Source organism: Arachis ipaensis, chromosome B9 (assembly GCF_059453495.1).
Source record: "Arachis ipaensis isolate K30076 ecotype BB chromosome B9, ASM5945349v1, whole genome shotgun sequence".
Lineage (NCBI taxonomy): Eukaryota > Viridiplantae > Streptophyta > Magnoliopsida > Fabales > Fabaceae > Arachis > Arachis ipaensis.
Genome location: NC_142444.1, coordinates 54,631,207 through 54,645,698, shown reverse-complemented (window position 1 = coordinate 54,645,698; position 14,492 = coordinate 54,631,207). Strand labels below are relative to the sequence as shown.

Here is a 14,492-nt window from a genome sequence, read left to right as displayed (position 1 = left end):
CCATAAAGTTCACCCATATAATTCACCTCTGCTATTGCAGGGTTTTCAGGATCATAAGCTTCTTCTTCAGAAGATGCCTCTTGAGTACTGTTGGATGCAGCTTGCATTCCATTCAGACTCTGAGAAATCATATTGACTTGCTGAGTCAATATTTTATTCTGAGCCAATATGGCATTCAGAGTATCAATTTCAAGAACTCCCTTCTTCTGAGGCGTCCCATTACTCACAGGATTCCTCTCAGAAGTGTACATGAACTGGTTGTTAGCAACCATGTCAATGAGTTCTTGAGCTTCTGTAGGCATTTTCTTTAGGTGAATGGATCCACCTGTAGAAGTATCCAATGACATCTTAGCTAATTCAGACAGACCATCATAGAATATATCCAGGATGGTCCATTCTGAAAGCATGTCAGAAGGACACTTTTTGGTCAGTTGCTTGTATCTCTCCCAAGCTTCATAGAGGGATTCACCTTCTTTCTGTCTGAAGGTTTGAACATCCACTCTAAGCTTACTAAGCTTTTGAGGAGGAAAGAACTTGGCTAAGAAAGCCGTGACCAGCTTATCCCAAGAGTTCAGGCTATCTTTGGGTTGAGAGTCCAACCACACTCTAGCTCTGTCTCTTACAGCAAAAGGGAAAAGCATGAGCCTGTAGACTTTAGGATCTACTCCATTAGTCTTAACAGTATCACAGATCTGCAAAAATTCAGTTAAGAACTGAAAAGGATCTTCAGATGGAAGTCCATAAAACTTGCAGTTCTGCTGTATCAGAGAAACTAATTGAGGTTTCAGCTCAAAGTTGTTTGCTCCAATGGTAGGGATGGAGATGCTTCTTCCATGCAAATTAGAATTAGGTGTAGTAAAGTCACCAAGCATTCTCCTTGTATTATTATTATTTTCGGCTGCCATCTCCTCTTCCTGTTCGAAAATTTCTGAAAGGTGCTTGCTGGATTATTGTAATTTAGCTTCTCTTAGTTTCCTCTTCAGAGTCCTTTCAGGTTCTGGATCTGCTTTAACAAGAATGTTCTTGTCCTTGCTCCTGCTCATATGAAAAAGAGGGAACAGAAAAATAATAATAATAATAATAATAATAGGGATCCTTTTTACCCAGGTATAGAGGTTCCCCTGTGTGAGTAGAAGAAGAAAAGAATGCAATGTAAAGAAGGGAAGAAAAAAACTCGAACACAGAGAGGGAGGTAGTGTTCGAATTTTTGAATGGGAGAGAAGTATTAGTAGATGAATAAATAAATAGAAGGAGATGAGAGAGAAAGAGGAATTTCGAAAATTATTTTTGAAAAATGGTTAGTGATTTTCGAAAATTAAAATTAAAATTTGAAACAATTAGTTAATTAAAAATAATTTTTGAAAAAGAGGTAAGATATTTTCGAAAAAGTTAGTTAGTTAGTTGAAACAAATTTGAAAATCAATTTTGAAAAGATAAGAAGATAAGAAGTTAGAAAAGATATTTTAAAATCAAATTTTTGAAAAAGATATGATTTTGAAAAAGATAAGATAAAAATATATTTTTGAAAAGATATGATTGAAATTAGTTTTGAAAAAGATTTGATTTTTAAAATCACAATTAATGACTTGATTCACAAGAAATCACAAGATATGATTCTAGAACTTAAAGTTTGAATCTTTCTTAACAAGCAAGTAACAAGCTTGAAATTTTTGAATCAAAACATTAATTGATGATGTTATTTTCGAAAATTATGTGATAAAGATAAGAAAAAGATTTTTGAAAAATATTTTTAAAATTTTCGAAAATAACTAAGAAAAATGAAAAAGATTTGATTTTTGAAAAAGATTTTGAAAAAGATAAGATTTTTTTAAATTGAAAATTTGATTTGACTCATAAGAAACAACTAAGTTTTAAAAAGTTTTGAAAAAATCAACTCAAATTTTCGAAATTTATGAGTGAAAAAAGGGAAAGATATTTTTTTAATTTTTGAATTTTTAATGATGAGAGAGAAAAACATGAAAAAGACTCAATGCATGAAAATTTTGGATCAAAACAATGAATGCATGCAAGAATGCTATGAATGTCAAGATGAACACCAAGAACACTTTGAAGATCAAGATGAACACCAAGAACTTATTTTTGAAAAAATTTTTTATGCAAAGAAAACATGCAAGACACCAAACTTAGAAATCTTTAATGCTTAGACACTAAGAATTCAAGAATGCATATGAAAAACACCATACAACACAAAACAATATAATATGAAGATCAATCAAGAAGGTTTATCAAGAACAACTTGAAGATCATGAAGAACACTATGAATGCATGAATTTTCGAAAAATGCAGAGAATTTTTAGAAAAAATGTAATTGATACCAAACTTGAAATTGACTCAAGACTCAAACAAGAAACACAAAATATTTTTGATTTTTTTATGATTTTGTGATTTTTTTTTGTATTTTTATTTTATATTTTTCGAAAATTAGTGTGAAAAAGAAAAATAAGGATTCTAAAATTTTTAATATGAATTCCAGGAATCTTGCACTCTTATTCTAAAGCTCCAATCTGAGGGTTAGACATGGCTTAATAGCCAGTCAAGCTTTAGGATACAAATCAGGCATGCAACAACTGATATTCAAATTAACTTGCCTCTATGCTGATGGTTGGAAGCCCCTATCCAAAAGAATTAGACATGGCTTTACAGCCAGCCAGGCTTCAACATGCTTCATGAAACACTAGAATTCATTCTTAAAAAATTTTAGAATGATTTTCGAAAACAGATGAGAAATTTTTTTGAAAGATTTTTTTTTTTGAAAAATTTTTGAAAATAAAACAAAAAGAAAATTACCTAATCTGAGCAACAAGATGAACCGTCAGTTGTCCAAACTCGAACAATCCCCGGCAACGGCGCCAAAAACTTGGTGCACGAAATTGTGATCTCAGGCAACGGCGCCAAAAACTCTGTACACACGTCTTAATAAATCGTTTTTCATTCACAACTTCGATACAACTAACCAGCAAGTGCACTGGGTCGTCCAAGTAATAAACCTTACGTGATTAAGGGTCGATCCCACGGAGATTGTTGGTATGAAGCAAGCTATGGTCATCTTGTAGATCTCAGTCAGGCGGATATCAAAAGGTTATGGAGTTTTTGAATAATGATAATAAATAAACAGAAAGTAAAGATAGAAATACTTATGTAATTCATTGGTGAGAATTTCAGATAAGCATATAGAGATGCTTTCATTCCTCTGAACCTCTGCTTTCCTGCTGTCTTCATCCAATCAATCCTACTCCTTTCCATGGCTGGCTTTATGTAAGGACATCACCATTGTCAATGGCTACTTTTCATCCTCTCTGTGAAAATAGTCCAATGCGCTGTCACTGCATGGCTAATCATCTGGAGGCATCACCGTGGTCAATGGCTGCATCCTATCCTCTTGTGAAAATGGTCCAAATGCTCTGTCATAGCACGGCTAATCATCTGAGGTTCTCGATCATACTGGAATAGGATTCACCCACCTTTTGCGTCTGTCACTACGCCCAGCACTCACGAGTTTGAAGTTCGTCACAGTCATTCAATCCCAGAATCCTACTCGGAATACCACAGACAAGGTTTAGACTTTCCGGATTCTCATGAATGCCGCCATCAATCTAGCTTATACCACGAAGATTCAGATTAAGAGATCCAAGAGATAATCATCCAATCTAAGGTGGAACGGAAGTGGTTGTCAGGCACGCGTTCGTGGGGGAATGATGATGATTGTCACGTTCATCACATTCATGTTAAAGTGCGAATGAATATCTTAGAAGCGGAATAAGTTGACTTGAATAGAAAAACAGTAGTACTTTGCATTAATTCATGAGGAACAGCAGAGCTCCACACCTTAATCTATGGAGTGCAGAAACTCTACCGTTTGAAAATACATAAGTGAAAGGTTCAGGCATGGCCGAGAGGCCAGCCCCCAAAACGTGATCAATATGATCCAAAGATGAACTAAAAATCATAAGATGTCTAATACAATAGTAAAAAGTCCTATTTATACTAAACTAGTTACTAGGGTTTACTGAGATAAGTAATTGATGCATAAATCCACTTCCGGGGCCCACTTGGTGTGTGCTTGGGCTGAGCTTGAATGCTACACGTGCAGAGGCTCTTTCTGGAGTTGAACGCCAGGTTGTAACATGTTTCCGGCGTTCAACTCTGGTTCGTGACGTGTTTCTGGCATTTAACTCCAGACTGCAGCATAGAACTGGCGTTCAACTCCCTTTTGCGTCGTCTAAACTCGGCCAAAGTATGGACTATTATATATTGCTGGAAAGCACTGGATGTCGACTTTCCAACGCAATTAGAAGCGCGCCATTTTGAGTTCTGTAGCTCCAGAAAATCCACTTTGAGTGCAGGGAGGTCAGAATCCAACAGCATCAGCAGTCCTTCTTCAACCTCTGAATCTGATTTTTGCTCAAGTCCCTCAATTTCAGCCAGAAAATACCTGAAATCATAGAAAAACACACAAACTCATAGTAAAGTCCAGAAATGTGAATTTAACATAAAAACTAATAAAAACATCCCTAAAAGTAACTAGATTCTACTAAAAACATACTAAAAACAATGCCAAAAAGCGTATAAATTATCCGCTCATCAGTGAGCGACGCGATCGCGTCGCACGGATTCCACAACACCCTCGAAGGAGACAGAGAGTTGCACTGAAACGGTGCTGGAGTCGTGTGTTTAGCACAATTTCTAGCGACGCGATCGCGCGACCCACGCAATCGCGTCATCCCTTCTTCCACCCCTCTCATGCGATCGCGTGCCCCACGCGATCGCGTCACTCCCATTTTCACCCTCACCATGCGACCGCGTCCCCCACGCGATCACGTGGATTTGAAAATATAACCCCCCCAGCCACGCGAACCCTATCAGTCGCGCAGCCCCCCCCCCCCAACCATATTCTCCCTCTCTTCCTCTTCTTCTCTCAACCACCACCCAGCCTCCATTGCCGCCACCCCGACCACCGCCCAAACGCCGCCGCCGTCCAGACATCGCCGCCACCTGCCCCCCTCCTCCCTCCCCTTTTTTCTTCTTCTTTCTTCCTCTCTCCTCCCTCTCTTCGCCACTGCCCTCCGCGGACCACCACCCACCACCGCCGGCCATCCCAGCCGCGCCACCCCCCTCTCCCCTATCCTACCCCCTCCCCCATTCCACCCATTACCCCTCCCTTTCCCTTGACCGAACTGCCACGCTACAGCCACCGCGCCGCCGTGCCCGCCACCGCGCCGGACGCCGCCACCGTCACCACCCAACCGCTTTTCTGCCCTGTTATACTTCTTACGCTTTCCAGGTTCCGCAGCACGCAAGCCTTTTTTTTCCGTTCGTAGTTTTTCTTCTTTTTCCCGTTTATGTTCATGTTTAGGATAGCTAGAAATGTATGTTGTAGTGGATTTTAGGTTGTTAGGTAGATTAGGCTGTGGTTAGTGGATTTAGGTCTGTTTACTTGCACTGTTCATGTTTCTGTTTTATCAAAACTGCGATTCTGCTGTTCCTGTGACCTTGTTCATATGCGGTGATTTCCTGCATTTGCTGCTTGTTACTCTGAATTTTCATGTTTCTATTAATTATAGGTAACTGCAGCAAGTTTTTTTATTCATATGAACTGCCTTGTTTGCTGTTTATTTTCCGGGACAATCCAATTTTAGCCGGAATACTGCCCAAATTTTTTGTAAATTATTTTCATTCATGTTTTGGTTTGACAATCTGAACTCTGTTGTCCTCTGCTTTAACCAAACCGTTTCATGAATGTGATGGCAGACTTTCTTATCCTCTTTGATTCCCTGGTTTATAAACTGTATTTGTGATATTCTGATTCCAGTTCTTACTTTCTTTATATCTATTAGAATCAACATCACCCTGTTTTCCTTGTTCGGTTGTGAGTTAATTCTAGTCATAATTGTGAATCCTTGTTATATGGAATATTTTCTTTATGCCACTTACCTTAACCCACATTTTACTGACTCACTAATTTTAATTTAATAACTTCTTTTTCAAATTCTAACATTACTAACCTTTTCAAAATCTCTTTTCTGATATTTTTTCACTTTCCTCTAACTTTCTAACCATGGCATAATGACAATTTTTCTATTTAACTTGAATTCTGATACATTTTGGAATGTAAATTCTTCCTTTCCAAATTTTAAACTACTAAACAATCCTTCATGCACATTTACTTGACTCATTTACCTAATTCTAATTCTCCTTTGCCGCTTTGAGTTTTCTTTGTTTAAATTGCCTATTTGCTTCCCTATTTTTATCCATATCCTGGTTTCCCATTTTTCAGGATGTCTGCCTCACAAAGGAAAGGAAAAGGCAAGGCTACTGGCAAGCGCAAGAGAGAAGATTCCTCCCAGTCCATCATTGCCCTCATGCATGATTTCTCATGGTGGGAGAAGAACTTTACACAGCAGGAAAAAGCTGACCAGCTGCTCCCTGCAAATGATTCAATAAAATTTGCAAACCGGTACTGTGAGCTGAAGTATCCGGCATTTGCAAACTCCAGGAATCTATACCTGGAGAGAACTCTGAAGATTCCAGAAGCACTCCAGCAGTACACCACTGAGCAAATCAAGCAGAGAGGCTGGTTCTTTCTGGAGAGAACACTGACAGAGGTCAATGCATCTTGGGTCCGGGAATTCTACTGCAACTACTACATCACCACCCTAGATGCAGTGAACCTAAGAGGAAAGTAGATTCTGGTCACTGAGGAGGCCATAGAGGACATTCTCCAGCTCCACGCCAAGTCTGATCAGCCTGATGGTTATTCAAAGGCTGAGGAGGACATGCGCCTAATGCAGTTTGATTGGGATGCTGTAAAGGCACGGATAGCTCTCGACTCGACTGTTCCTTGGGAGATGGGTCAGGACACCACCATGCCTAGAGGGATCAAGAGAGCATACTTAAATGATGAGGCTCGGTTATGGCACCAGATCTTGAGCAATTATGTCATGCCGAGTACTCATGAGACGGAGATCCCAGCTGCTATGATCACCCTCCTATGGTGTGTGCTGGAGGGTAAGGACCTTTATCTACCACGCTTTATCCGGCATTATATGGTCAGGGTCCACGTCCGAGGCACCCTCCCTTTCCCGTATCTGGTTACACAGCTAGGTCATCGAGCTGATGTGCCATGGGAGGATGCCGATGAGAGACCACCAGCGGCGGACTGCAGGAAGATCATTCCTCACAGCAAGAACTTCCTAGCTTTGGGCTCCAGACCACCACCCTTCCCTGCTACTGATGAGACAGCCCCACCGTCTGCTGGACCCTCTTCATCCACGGCTGCCCCTGCTGCCCCTACTGCCACCACTGTACCTCCACCTGCCTCTGAGCCCGTATACCGCCTCGTGCACCGCCTATTCCGACAACTTGATCAGATGGAGCGCCGTAACCGGCGCCGGTATGAGAGATTGGAGCGTCGCAGCCAGCGACGCTATTCGCATCTGAAGCTGATGATCCGACAGGGTGGTGACATCCCCTCCGAGCCTGACACACCATCTGAGCCATCCGAGGATGAGGAGGATGAGCCCGAGGAGGAAACTCATTTTCAGGAGGAGACCTATCAGCAGGCAGACACAGAGCAGGCTGCACCACATCAGGAGGTTACACATCAGATCGAGGCTGCAGATCCGGAGATCCCGATCCAGTCAGCACCGCCTCTACAGCAGCCAGACGCTCAGCCCACCACCACCACAGAGCCTCCAGCTACCATCCCTACCAGTGATGACACCCCTTCACACTCGGCTTGACTGAGCATCAGGGACGATGCTTCATTTTACGTGTGGGGAGGTCGCCATCTCTGGCGTTTTTATTTTGGTGAACCACTACATCTCTTTTTCTTTTATCTTGGATATTTTTCTGTATTTTTCTTCTTTTCTGAGTACTTATACATTGCTGCTTTTATGTATTTTTACTCTATTTTTGCATTTTGCATTTTTAGTTCATATTTTTAGTTATTTAGTTTAGTTTGTAATTCTGACTTATTAGTGGATTAATTAGTATAGTTTACCCTTTTTTTAGCATAAGATAGCATAGTTAAATTGAAAAATATAAAAAGGAAGTAAGCTAGGAAATTGAACATAACAGATTTAAATCCATAAACCTTGTATATATAGCATTACATCATATAGTTAAGTTGACAATATTTCATCAAGGAGGAACATTAAAACTTTAAAGGCTACCCTAAATAATTTTTTTATGATAATAATGGGAATTTTTAACTAAACCTGCATAACATATATGAATGATATATGATGCTTGAGTTAGAGAACACACAGCCTGTGAGTCTTGAGCTTAATTGTATGGTTGCATTCAAACCATAATTTTATTCCTGTGTGTTTCGCTTCTTTTTATTCTGATGTTCTTTACTTTGCTTTAATCTATATGTCCAATTATAGAATATAGAATATAGATACATATCAAAAGAATGATTGAGGCCATCATTTGATTTTAGCTCACTTACCCCAAAATAACCTACCTTTCACATCACCCTTGCTAGCCCCCTTGAGCCTTTAAAATCCCTTTTATTCTATTTTAGCCACACTACTAGCCTTAAGCAGAAAAACAAAATAAAATCCCAAGTTGAATCCTTGGTTAGCTTAAGATAGAAAATTATGAATAGATTAAAATGTGGAAAACCTATTGGGAACATGGATGATAGAAATAAAAGGTAGAAAAGTTAAAAGAAATAAAATAAAATTTGGGAAGCATGCTCATGAGAAATCAAAGTGATTCAATTACCATGTGCATTAAAAAAAAGTTATTTTTCAGCATTTAATAAAAGGGGATACAAAAGAATTCCCCAATGCAAAATAAAAGCAATGCACATGGGATAAAAATAAAATTGAAACATGAGCATGTAACAACAAGTGGGATAATATGGGAAAATTGGTAAAGAAAGTTTTGTTCTACTAAATATGTATGTTAGGTGAGATCTTAGTCTAATTAAGGATTCACTTATTAGCTCACTTAGCCTTATACATATATCCTTACCTTTACCTCGGCCCCATTACAACCTTAGTTAAAGACCTCATGACTTTTGGTATGACTGTACTCTGTAATTGTTGATTGGTTAGATGAAGAACAAAGTTATAGGAAGTAAGAATAAAAAGAAAAATAGAGTGAATGAACCCAATAAACACTGAGTGACTAGAGGGTAAACACAAATTCCAGTGAGGGTTCAATAGCTCATCAACATATATCTGTGCTTAATTTACTAATTGTTTTGCAAGTTTGTACAATATTTTTATTTCCCATCTCATTTACTAAAATGCTTTATTATTTAAGGGTTAGCTATATATATATATATATATATATATATATATATATATATATATATATATATATATATATATATATGACTCCTTGAGAATGTGAATTAATTTGACTACATGTAAGCTTTATATATGAGTGCATAAATTGGAATTGCATGACTCATTTAGGTAGATGCATTTAGAATAGGTTGCATTGCATAACATTCCACCACTTTAACCTTACTTTTTACTTTGGATTTAGCATGAGGACATGCTATTGTTTAAGTGTGGGGAGGTTGATAAACCCATATTTTATGATATATTTTGTGCTTAATTTGAGTGATTTATTCAATCCTTCACCCACTTATTCATATTAATTGCATGGTTTTACTTTTCCTTCCTTATTATGTGATGTATGTGAAAAACATGTTTCCTATGCTTTAATATTAATTATCTTAATTACCTTTATTTCCATTCGATGCCGTGATTAGTGTGTTGAGTAGTTTCAGATCTTCTAAGGTAGGAATGACTTAAAGGATGGAAAGGAAACATACAAAAATGGAAGGAAAGCACAAAACGGAGCTTCTGAAGAAACTGGCATCCACGCGATCGCATGGACGAAGCGATCGCGTGCCAAGCGCGAATCAGCAGCGACGCGGCCGCATGACTGACGCGACCGCGCACCTTAAGCAGAACGCACATGACGCGGTCGCATGACTGACGCGACCGCGTGGCAAAGAAATGCCCCGAATGACGCGACCGCGTGACCCACGCGGACGCGTGACAGAGGCCACGCACCAGAAATTGCAGAAAATGCTCATAGCGAATTCTGAAGCCCTTTTTGGCCCAAATCCAAGTCCAGAAGGCATAGACCAGAGGTTACAAAGTGAGGGAACGCATCCATTCAGAGAGAGCTCGCCAATTTTCACTTTCCATGATTTAGATTTAGTTTGAGAGAGGTTCTCTCCTCTCTCTCTCTTAGGATTAGGATTAGGATTTAGGACTTCTCTTAGTTTGTAAGAGTGACTCTCGATCCAGGTTTAATATTTACTTTAATGCTTTTATTCGTACCTATAAATATTGCCAACTTGACTTATGAACCCTTTCCATGTTATGATTTGAATTAATGATTATTTGAGGTATTTCAGTTATTGATTGCTTTCTCCTTAATTTGTGTTACCATTGCTTTCCATCTAAGGACATTTTTATTCCAACAATTTTACTTTTTCCCTTTTGGTCTTGGTTAAGAAATCAGTAACTCAACATTATTAAACTCAGCGTAATTGATAATCGTTATCTTGCTAATTGAACTGAACTTCAATAATCCCAACTTTTTCTTAGGAAATAAATAGGATTCGAAGGTCAAACTAATTAGTCCCTTGACTTTCCTTTACTTTAGTAAATGTTAACTAAGTGGAATTTAGATTCAACTTTCATTATTGTTGAGAGAGATAACTAAGTTGGACTTCCAATTTCTCTTACCTTGCCAAAAGATTGCTTTACAGTATTTATTTATTTTAATTGCCATTTAAATTATTTGTCATATCTACTCTTCACTCTCAACCCCGATTTTACAACCTCCATAACCTATAATAAGAACATACTTCCCTGCAGTTCCTTGAGAAGACGACCCGAGGTTTGAATACTCGGTTAACAATTTTTAAGGGGTTTGTTACTTGTGACAACCAAAACGTTTGTACGAAGGAATTTTTGTTGGTTTAGAGACTATATCTACAACGCGACTGTTTTTATGAACTTCTTTACTGGCAAAAATCCTAACGTCAATATTCTTGCATCTTTGCCATGATATTATCAAAAGTCTGATGCAGAATTCCAATTAGCTCCTCAGATTCTGACGCAAATTCATAAATATTGTGCAACCTAAACACCAAATCGCCAAATCTCTTGCTTCTCGGCTCCAATAAAGGCTTGTCTTGGCTGCTCTTGATATATGTGTGCCTCCTCTTTATGCTCTTACTCCATCATTCTAATATATATTTTGGTACCACTTTATCTACTCGCTCAAAGCTTAAAATACTCAGAGAATGATGGCATAGTATACCCCTTGACTCAACAACAAGCAATGGCACTTTACTTCTCGTGATACTGCGACGTAAGTAACAAAAACTTGTTAAATGTGGAGTTAAAAACCCACTCTAATACTTCGTATGTCGTAAAACCTAGAGTGGAATGAATTGATCTTATGATGCAATTCACCTTTTCTCTGAATTGTGCTTGAATTTTCCTGAGCTTCTCGTGAGTATACACATGTTAAAATTGAACCTCTATTACTGATTTTGTTGTATACGATATCACGGTGTGAAAATTTGTAACATCAAATTCTCTCTGTCTTTGCTCTCTGCTTTCTAGGCAATTATCGTATTGCTTTATAAATTGAAGCAAGGAGCTATTGCGTGTGATAAAGTGGTTAAAAAATGCATGCATGCTCTTAGTCTTTTGTGTGCTTCTCATCCCGGCCCAAAAGTGGTGATCCAGATAAACTGGAATCCATAAATTGCGATCTTCAAATAGCTCTGCAGAATGAACCGAAAATAGACGCAAAAATGAACCGAACGTTATACTCGTTTTCACTGAAAAAGTAACAGCATCAAATAATTCGAATTAAAATCTTGGTTACCTAAAAGCTACTTATTGCCTCCATCCAATACCGTACTTTGTAACAAAATCATTCCAATTTCTTTCAAATGCGTCTTTTGTAAATGAATTCCAAACGACATGCCTCATCTCTTGTTCGATTTCTTCGTATCGCTTGTACCCATTTAATTTGCTTTGAATCTTCTTCATTATATGCCAAATGCACTACCGATGAATTGTTGTTGGCATACACATCTCAATAGTCCTTTGCATCGATGCACATTGATCAGTAAGAATCCCTTTTGGTGCCTTCCCTCCCATGCAACAAAGCCAACATTCAAATAGTCATTTGAATGATTGGATGTTCTCATTTTTCATCAAAGCGCATCCGAGAAGTGTCGACTGATCGTGATAATTCACGCCCACAAAAGAACCAAAAACCAAATTGTACCTACAAAAATGGACACTTAGAATAGTTATGAATCGAAATTTGTTAGCTCTATGAACCGAAAACGATATCGCAGTGAATCGAATACCTATTTGTCTTGTAAGTGGTATTAAATGAAACAACATCTCCAAAATACTCATATGCAGTCCTGCTTCTTGTATTGGCCCAAAATGCATTTTTGATGGAGTGATTACCTTCAAGGTTAAGCTCGACAAAGAAATTTTGACGTTTCTCTTTTATTCTTAATAAGTATTTGCCAAATTCTTTCGCATTGTCTTGTTCAGAAACATTCCGTACTTCCCTTGTAATACAATTCCTGACGTCTTTTTCGATAAAACTTAGTTCGCGATGACTGCCTGCTGATGCTACGAATGACTAATATGTTTTACTCGGTCTGATTCCGGCTTTCTCATTGTTTTCAATGGTCCGATGCAAAAACATGCCTAGTTCTCTGTGTTGTTTGAGCATCTCTGTGTTGTTTGAGCATCTCTGCTCGATATGGACAGCAAGAGTGTGGATGCTTGAGAACAACTTTAAAAATTATCCAAAGACCGACGTCCTTCAATATATGTAAATAAATCATGGCTGGACAGTTTATTAGAGCTGAGGGGTTTATCTTCAGAGTTGGAGATATCTTGAATTTTTATTTCCCCTCTCTACTACATGTAATTAGTTGATTCTTAATCTCATCTCCTTTCCGAGTCGTGTTCCTTATTTTGGTAGAAAAACCGGCAAGTTTGGAATAATCTTTGTAGAACTTTCCAGCTTCTTCCAGTGTTTTGAAAGTCATCCCAATATTTGGGACAAATTGTTCATCCACGACACACCTGGATTGTAAAATGAACCAAAAATATTATTAAAGCGAAACCATTGTATAATACCAAATGAATCGACCATTTGTCCATTATATAAATTCGAATTTAGAAACACTTGCATCTAGAATGAACCAAAAATATTATCAAAGCGAAACCACTGTATAATACTAAATGAACCAAACTTTGTCCATTTTATAAATTAAAATTCAAAACACCTGCGTTTAGAATGAACTAATAAATACCATCAAAATGAAACCAATGTACAATTCCAAATGAAGAGAAAATTGTGTTCATAAAAAACTGGATTTAGTGATTGCATTCCATTCAATTCAATTCAAAATTAAATAATTCAAATCGCTCTCATTCAACTTATTTGAAGTTGAATTATTCATTGTTTTGATATACTATTGAAATCTGAAAACGAAGAAGAAATCTAAAATCTGAAAATGAAGAAAAAAATGAAGAAGAATAGAAAGAAGATGAATACAATGCAGATCGAAAAAGAAAACGAAGAATAGGAAGAAGAATGTGAAGTTTTACGTTGTAGAAATCAGAGCAGCGAAGAACACGAGAGCTTTACGTTGAGGAAGAGAAGCTTTACGTTGAGATAGAAGAACGAAGAGAAGGTTTACGTTGAGAAAGAGAAACTCTACGTTGAGGAAGAAGCTTTACGTTATTAGGATGGGGGAGGGCGCGTGATCCAAAAAGAACTTGGTTGACTTGGTTAGGAAAATTACATGGATGTGGAGCATGGGTATGTCTAAAATGAGCACAATAATTATGTGCTTATTGGATGTGCCACATTTATAGAGACCATTAGATTTTATTAGATGAAAATCAAAGGCTAATATAAAAGAAGCGTATTGATGGACTCTAATAAATACAGAATATCCTAGTATATAAAAAAATACTTTAAATGGCAATACTTTACTACACAACACTTTAAATGGTAACAAAATCTTTTATTCTTAAATAATTAAATATAAAATATATAAATACAAAATATATGAATATTTTTTTATTCATGAAGATTAATTATTATGCAAGAAATTTTTATAATATTAAAAAATTATATTAAAATGATATTTTAAATTGTAACATAAAACATAAAATAATTAAAATTTTGTTTTATATTACTTGACAAATAATTAGATTATTATATTCAAAATTTATTAACTAACTACTTTTGTTAAAGATATTATTATATCATATAATTCTTCATCAAAATATTTTTAAAATATAATTTATTTAAAATATTATATGTAATACCTAAAAATATTAATTGTTTAATTTTTTTAGTTTCTTTTAGAAAAACAGAATAAATAATATAATTCTAAATACATGACTATCATATTATATATTTACTTATAT

General features: G+C 37.1%; 1 non-coding gene across 1 annotated transcript; it reads left to right on the top strand.

The window, feature by feature from the left end:
- The first annotated feature begins 401 nt into the window (after positions 1 to 401).
- Positions 402 to 509, top strand: LOC148544699 (small nucleolar RNA R71). The gene has a single exon (XR_015900630.1). It is a non-coding gene; the product is annotated as a small nucleolar RNA R71 (small nucleolar RNA).
- Positions 510 to 14,492: the final 13,983 nt, after the last annotated feature.